The following is an 8,430-nucleotide window of genomic DNA, read 5'->3' on the forward strand; positions in this document are numbered from 1 at the left end:
TGTCCATGCTAATCCATCATCCTAGACGGGCGGTAGGTGACGATGCTGAGAAGCAGTATGCGTTCATATGTGTGAATAGTGAGGGCGCCTACTCGTTCATGCATGTTTCATCACAAATCCCATATGTGAGTAATGGCCTGCTATACAGTGAGCCTTGACAGATACACATATTTTAGTCTTCGCACCCCAAATACTTACTAATCAGTGATACTTGAACTATGCCAACAGCGGCTCTCGCTGACAGACAGGATCAGGAATTGTGCTGAGACGGACTGGTCGAACTGACTGAAAATAAATAAACACAGAACTCCAATGCTACTTTCCACCACATCACGGATGCAGCAGCAGTCATTCGTTGATGTTGGGAAAGTTGCCTTTTTTGTCCTATACTGATGAAAAATTACAGGTTGGTGTAACGTCTATGTTTAATAATGTTTAAATGTCTGTATAATGTGTGGCGTTTTAGTCACGGTCACGTAAGGGATTATAAATAGCAACTGACATCCAGTCTTTTTCAGTGTCTCCCTGTGATGCTCCCCGTGCTCATGCATTCCCATATTCCTGTTATGTAGAAGTAAAACCTTTCTTTTTTTTTCCACTCTCCTTCATCGTGTGCACCTACACGCGATGCTCTATGCGGCCTTGCGCAACACACGATCCACGCCTGCCACGCCTGGAAGGCTACAGAAGGAAACCGTTCTTTCAGTCCATAGAAACACCTATGTGTAACATTTTACAATGTAGGCTGCATTTTCGTCAGTATAGGATGCGAAAATCCACTTTCCCAACGTCACTAACAATAACTATATTACATCATGGGACTGAGGATGGCTTGGTTTGTGAGTGCAACATGAACTATTAACACTTTAACACATTTGTCATTGATGAAGTCAACTGTTTATGATTTAAAAATAACTTCAGCGTCACAATCACCAACGGTGACGTGAAAGGTGCTTGAGCGCCATTGCTCACCTGTCTGAGGTAAGATAACCTGATGCTGTTGGACGGTCACACCCTCCTCTGTTGATGGGCTAAGGGAGCGGCTTCAACAATAACCAAGCAGCTTGTTCCCATGGTGGTGGAGGTGGTGCCAGTCAAAGAGGCTGGGTGTGGTGATGTGTGCGTTCTGGGGCGTGAGAGGTGTGTACGAGTGCGTTACGGACCGTACAACCGTCATAGCCCACAAAGGCTTGTAGCTACCGTTCAAGAGGGACCTACGTGCTACTTTTACATCTAAATGAAGTTGAACCTCTATGCCGTTAAATAGGTAGGAAGAACTACAAAGCCTGTTGACATGGACACTTTTGAAGTTAGTAGTTTCTCTTGTCAAATGTTGTCAAATGAAAATAGGTCAAAGGTCAGCTGTGAACCTCAATTTGACGCACCATTGCTGATGTGTTCAAATACACACTTCCATTGCTGAAGCAACAATCCCATAATGTGCTGCAGCAGTCAGATTCCCTCTACTGGAGAGATATCTGTCGAGTCTGATTCCTTGGCAGTCATGCCATTGTTTGTATTGAACCACAGGCTCTCCTTGGGAACAGTGAGCGTGGGTCAACACACTTACGTATTTGGGATTTCTTGAGGATGATTGGAATTATCAAGGCTGTCGCTCAGAGACTGGGGATCCTTCTGAATCAGGAAGCTCTTTACTCTGTGGACACAGACCTTTCTATGTGTATTTTGTAATGACATGAAGTTTCATATCCTCTCTAAAAGCCTGAATGTGCATGTGTGTTTTCAGCCCCTTTAAAACCAGATTTTTTCCAGCGTCATTGAGATTCTTCAGGTATCCCGTCTGTTGGGCTATGAGTGGTTTAACAAAGACCCAAGATGATGCCTTGATGAAGTGACGTTCAATGTTAATGTTATCTGAGTCCAACTTGGTCATCTCCACCTATGGTGCACGTCCAAAAAATTTGGCTGTGATTTGCCGTAAATACCTAGCAGGTGTAAATCTGCTGGTTGGTGTTGGTGCCCCAGAGACACAGCAATGGGACACACAGAGAGATTTGGGTTCAGAGATGATTTGGGCTCTCCCGTGAAAATGTAAACATTTGAGTGAAAGCATCTCTCTTCAGACGGATTTTTCTCTGGAGGCTGACTGGCCTGTGTTCAGGGACAGATTTATTCATTCCAGCTCAGGCATATAATGTCTTTGTTTAAGTTCTTGGAAACACCTGCTTTGACTTCACTGCTTTCCTCAGCATGGCAGGAAATTCTCGGTGTGTCTGTGTGTGTTTGTATTTGTGTTTGAGAGTTCGCTGATGGAGGCAAAGCAGTGCTGGACTTCTGAGTTCAAGACTGAGACAGGGCTCCGGCTTCAGCTTATATAGGCGGGTTATTTTTAAACACACACCCCCTTCCTTATTCCTCATTACTGCACTTCCCCTCCCGCTTGCTCAGGAAGCCCACTTGGAACCGTTTCCTGCCGGCACGCCGCGTGGAGGGAAAGCAAAGGCAGTGATAGGACCGGCACTCTGGGCAGGAGACATAAGAAAAAGCAGAAATATGAAGACGGGCGGGGGCGCAGGCCGAGCTGGCACTGGCTCAGAGTCTGACATGCGAAGGCCTGGGCCTCCTCCAAAACTTGTTCAAGAGTCCCACTGGGACCCTGTGGAGAGGGAGAGCGGACACAAAGACAAACAGAGACAGACGCGGGTCAAGACCGAGCGGAGATGAGAGAGATGTGAAAGTGTGATATTGCTGACAAACATTTATTAAACTAGATGAACTCTTTCAACCTCAAAATACACAGACAGACTCGACTTTCCTCCAAGTTATTCCCATGTCATCCGCCGACACTCTAATGTTAATCTCTGATTCTTTCATGAGGAGGCGTCAAGCAACAGTAGGTCTGCACAATGTCCTGAGTACAATTAGCACTTTTTGTAAACAATGTTTGTGAACTCAGGAGTGTTCCCTGAGGCACATGATCTCCACCATACGTAGGTAGCATTCACACCAGATTCTCCTAGAAGGTCACCCCTGGGCCTTATTAAGAAAATCTGTTGTGTTTATGTCAGTGAAATGATTGCATTGCTTATTTGGTTTCTAAGGTTTACACCAATGTGCTGGTTTCCTCTTTCCCCATCACCATAGCAACAGTTTCACTGCTGGTTAACCTTTCACCTTCATATTCTGACTCTTTCCTTGAGATTTCCGCTATACTCTGTTTCCCTTGTGGCCACATAAGAGGCACCCACATACAACTGCATCATCGCGCGTCCACACTCTTACATCCAGTTTCATCATCCTCCTCACTTCATCATCATGAACACACACTATGACAAGCTTCTAAGTAACTAATATCTGCTGGGACGTCGGTGTCAGCGTGCTGTGCTGCTTACACTAAAAACACTGTGTGTGATTCGTAAGCGGGAAGCTGTGACTCCTCCGTTATGACAAGAGGAGGGGAGAAAACAGAAATCCCCGAATCTTGAGAAGGAGAGGGAGGATTGCTGGAATGTTTGAGTTCCTGCGCTGCCTTGTAATCCAATGTTCATCTGACAGAGATTTTCTGTGGAAAGAGCTGCTGCTGTGAAGAGCTGAGCTCATCGATGAGTGAGAACGTTGTTGAGGCTGAAGGTGAGTTAACACATTTGTCCATTCATCTTTACATCATTCACTTTTCCTAAAATGCAGTGAAATATCCAGCCAGCAATCGCTACATTTGGGCCATGCATTTTCACATCACCTGGCCTGATGGTTTGCCCATCCATCTTTTCATTCACCCACCCAATTATCAATGTGAGCTGTTCAGTATCCACCCACCCGGCCAACCATTGATAAACCAAAAGTCCACACCTTCAGTGTCTGCCCCTGGGTTTATTCAGTCAAAGTGTCCATCTATCACTCCATCCAGCCACACTGTCACCACCAACCATTCCATCCACCCATCCTTGATTCTATCCCAGTTTCCTATATAGACCTGTCTCCCTCACATCCATCCATCATTCCTTCCATCCGCCCGTCTTTCCATTCATGCATCTGTCTGCTTGCCTGTGTTTTTTTCCATCAACCCAATGACTGGCCCTGTATCCATCCATTATTCGATACAGATCTATTTTTGCTTGCCCACGAGTCATCACAGGCCACATTCACGTTTGTCAGTCTGTGTATCCCTCCTTCACTTTAGCCACCCGTTGATCTAGCTCTCCATTCATCTACCACTCGATCCACACCATCCAACTCTTCACCCCTCTACCCATCCATTGAGTGTTCCAGGTCATTCGTTGGCACTAACAGCTGATCCTCCAGTGGAAAACATAACTGATGCATCTATAGACCCATTTATGAGTTGAAGATGTCAGTTAAAATCCACCGGACTTGTAATGCCCTTAGGAAAGTAGAAAAACAAGCAACAGTGTGGTACATATCTGGAAAGTGTGAATGCCTCCGGCTGCTGCAGTTGTAAATATTGTTCATGTGTGTGTGATTAGTTTGATAGCAGCCTCAATTCTATTAGTCTATAAAAAGTGCAAAATATAAGCTGTAGGGCCAAACCACCGTGGTCTTCAGAGGGTTTTACAAGTTTGCAGACCTGCAGTGGTAGTGAACAAGTAGTCGTGGACGGAGTCACTTACCTGCTCCGATGAGGTGGCCTCAATCGTTTCCACCTGCTCTGCTCTCTTGGAAGTTGTGCTGGCCAAGTGGAACAAAGGTTTTAGTAACCGACGGTTTTGCCATCTTTTATGAGGGAATTAGAGAGAGAAACAATGAGATCACCAGCTCGATAATTGTGTGCTGATAATGAGTTTGCAGTTGCAGTAAAGAAGCTGTTGGGGTTTAACAATCTGGACGCCGTTTTCATCAGACCTCCGTATACTTGATGGGACTTTGTGAGTTGTTTGCTCCAGAATCTGTAGCACCAGATGTTGCTGCTTGTCAGTTCCATGAAGTATAAAGCATGTGTATAGGGTATTTAATAATACTAAGAGGCTAGTATGAAACGCTCTTTATTCATCTGACAGTGCATTCACACACAAAGGTACTCACTGAAGTGGTACAAGAAAATGGCTTTCTGCATCAACTCTTGTCAAAACCATTTGTCTTAAACAACCACATAGGAGGCAGAATGTTTGATCAGGCTTCCAAGCTGATTTCATTTTAACCTTTGATTCTAGTAAGTTAAATTGTACTGTGGAATTTTCAACAGTGATAGCGTTTTTCCAATTGGCATTGAAATTGTATTTCTCTAGCAAATGGGATCCCAAATATGTACATATTTGGAAAACATATTATATACAGACTGAACATACAACTGTAATATTTTATTAGTCCTGGAGAATGCTGATATGACTGGCGTGAAATGAGGAGCAAAAGAAGCTCATTCACAACATTGCAATGTAATGCATTATTCTTGACTGTAGAAGTTTTGAGACATACTTCCATAATCAATTTCCAGTGTTGGGGAGATTTAAGTTTACATTACGTTAAACTACATAGTTTAACTTACAATCTGCTGTGACTTGCATTCATATTTTGTGTTGCATTAAGTCATTCAACTAGTCTTTGAAGTATTTCTTTAATGAATTAACCTACAATTTTGGCATTTGGCACATGCGATTTTTTTCCCAATAAAAATGTCCCATGACACTTAATAGTTATTACATTCACAAGACTTTATAATGCATTTATAAGGTTCCATAGATGAATGTTCTGACAACACATAACAAGTTTTTTTAAGAATTTCAAATAATAGTGTTACGTTATTTCTAATAACATTGCACTATGAGTTGAGGTTAAGGGTTAGGTTTAGGGTTATGTGCTGCTATAAACCTTGTCATAAGTCACCATGTATGACTATGAACTTCATAACATTTTTGACATTTCATACTGCACACAAGCCCAAAAATGGCCATATTTGAGAATGTAGATGATGTTGGATATAAATGAATATGTATATCCATATTCATTCCACATACGCCAATACATTAAGTTATTTCCCGGTGAGTTAAATAAGTATAATGCTACTCATTTAACCCTCTAAGTAGTAGCCAAAGCTGGTTAGTTTTGCTCTATTTCTTTTTTTTTTGTTCATTTCATTGTATGTTTTCACACTCAAAGCAAATTCATCATAGCCAATATTTGCCAGGTTTTGCCAAGAGAATATTCCCAATGAAGAATTCCATGCCAAGAATCTGCAAAGAAGATTTAGACAAGTGTTAAGATCCACAAAGAAGTGGGCGATTACGGCAGGATTGCAGGATCATGTTATCCAGTCTAGTGAGACAGCAGTTGCAGCCTGTTATTTGTCAAAGCAGATCCAGAACCTGTTTCACATCACAAAATAAGTTCTGGAACCACAGTGAAAAATATTGCTGCGTTTCTTACTCAGATCTACCAAGGGCCCGGCTTTATGTGGACATTTCAGCGTTGAACAGAGACAAAAGCTTGGCAGGCAGGATGCTCATACATATGTGCGCGCACACGCTGAGGATCACAGCCTGGATTTAATTGTACCAGCAGGACGGGGAGTTGGAGAGCAGCAGGGCAGAGCGTCCAGGGGCTGTTTGAACAGGAGATTACAAGGTTGGGTTGAAGTTTTCTGGTGCAGAACCTCTGCTGGAAACATATGAGTAAACTTGAGTATCCTACATCTCACTCGCTTCCTCCTTTCAGTCCGCTCTGCCTCTTCCTAAAAATGCCAAAGCCAAACCACAGGATTGCATCAGGGACGGCCAGCCAGGAACCTTGTCTCCCTGTTGATGAGGGACAGGAATTCTAGAGTGGATGCTTACACTGTGGGAAAACAGAGAGCTTGCAAGCAACAGAGAGAGAACGAGGAATGGAGAGACACTGACTGAGAGGTGGTATCAGACAGACGCCGAACAAGGACCAGGCAGACAGAGATCTCTGGGCTCGCAGGATTTTCATGCACAACTTTTAACCACAAACTCAGTCACACTATAACATGTCTCCTTAAGCAGTGCCAGCTGTCAAAATAGTCCGGCCTGGCTGCTGAACAGGTTCTCCACTGTACTCCCACTTTGAACTCCCTCTTGTACCAACAGTGCCCTCATTGCTCCGCAGAATTCCTCAGAGCCAGAATTCCAAGGTTCCCCGACCGCAAGAAAACAAGACTTGACCATTCCAGGACTGAATTCTTCAGTCTGTGTTCATGCACACATTTTCTTCATGGAAGGTTGTGACTGGAATCGATCGTGACTTGATCTGGTTCTTAAGTGGAAATGATTACTTTTTCTGTGAGCAGTCAATTTTCTATTGAAAATACTTTTTTGAATTTTGATCAGTGTTCCGCCAAAAGAGAGCAGCATTCTAAGTGTCAGTGCCAAAGTCCAGACTGAAATCCCTGTTTGGATCCTGTGTCTGTTTTCACTCCTAAATACCTAAGCAGTGAACAACTTCTGTTTTACTGATGTCTTCCCCTTTGTTATCTTTAACTGGGAACCCGTAGTGATTGCGAACAGCAGACCATCAGAAAGAGTGTCTTCAAGGTCTCCCTTCCAGGTGGATCAGGTCCGGTCAGTCCAGTCCACAGACATATCTGAAGCTCTGTTTCTTACCTTTCAGTCCCACCTACTGAACAGTTCAGAGCAGCTGTGAACCGGAACGGCTCCACTCATGTGCCATTACAGACCTAGAATGTGATAATATCAATTCTTGCAGTAACCTTCAGGGTCATTCAGAATCAACAGCAAAGTGTGATAGCTTCTTTAGAAAACAGATGAACAAGCGTGACACATTTCTGTCATATGGATCATCACTGACTGGTGTTTTCCTTAGTAAAAGCCTTTAAAGGCCACACAAGCATACAGTACACCCACAAGGTGCAAACCTTTCCCCATTAAACAAACCCTCTGAAGTCCCAGCTCCTCATGAAACTGCAGTCCTCTGCCCAGCACATGCTCTATTGGGTCAACATTTGCCACTGACCTTCGGGCCAAGTCTCTTGAAATTTCCATATAAAATGGCTGGTTTACCACTCATGCTGTGCTCATTTGTAAACACATTATTGACCAGCTGATTCGTACATATGGATGTGTTCTGTCCCTAAGTCTTCAAATAAAGCTCTCACCAATTGTCAAAGTGATGTCAATGATCATCTGGAAAATATGTCTCTTAAGATTTTCCTCAGTGGATAGATAAAGAAGGCAGCAAATTGTTTGGAGTGGAGATATTTTTGTCTGTACTGTAACACTGGTGCTCAATTGGAGCCCACGTGGAGTTCTGCATCTGCAGGGGTCAGCATCTTCTGATCCAAGCAAGAACATCTAAACAACTGCAGGCTTAACTGTGGAGTCTTGCACCAGATGAGGCGAGGATTCTCTGTTGCTGTTTATCACCTGCCATCATGTTATAACATGACAGCAAATATGAAAGGCAGGCACGCTCCCATAGTTCCATCATTGATCTTTAAACTGTATTTTTATTAAGAGGAAATCAAAGTAGCTGTAGAGAGTT

This window comes from Synchiropus splendidus, chromosome 1 (assembly GCF_027744825.2).
Source record: "Synchiropus splendidus isolate RoL2022-P1 chromosome 1, RoL_Sspl_1.0, whole genome shotgun sequence".
Lineage (NCBI taxonomy): Eukaryota > Metazoa > Chordata > Actinopteri > Syngnathiformes > Callionymidae > Synchiropus > Synchiropus splendidus.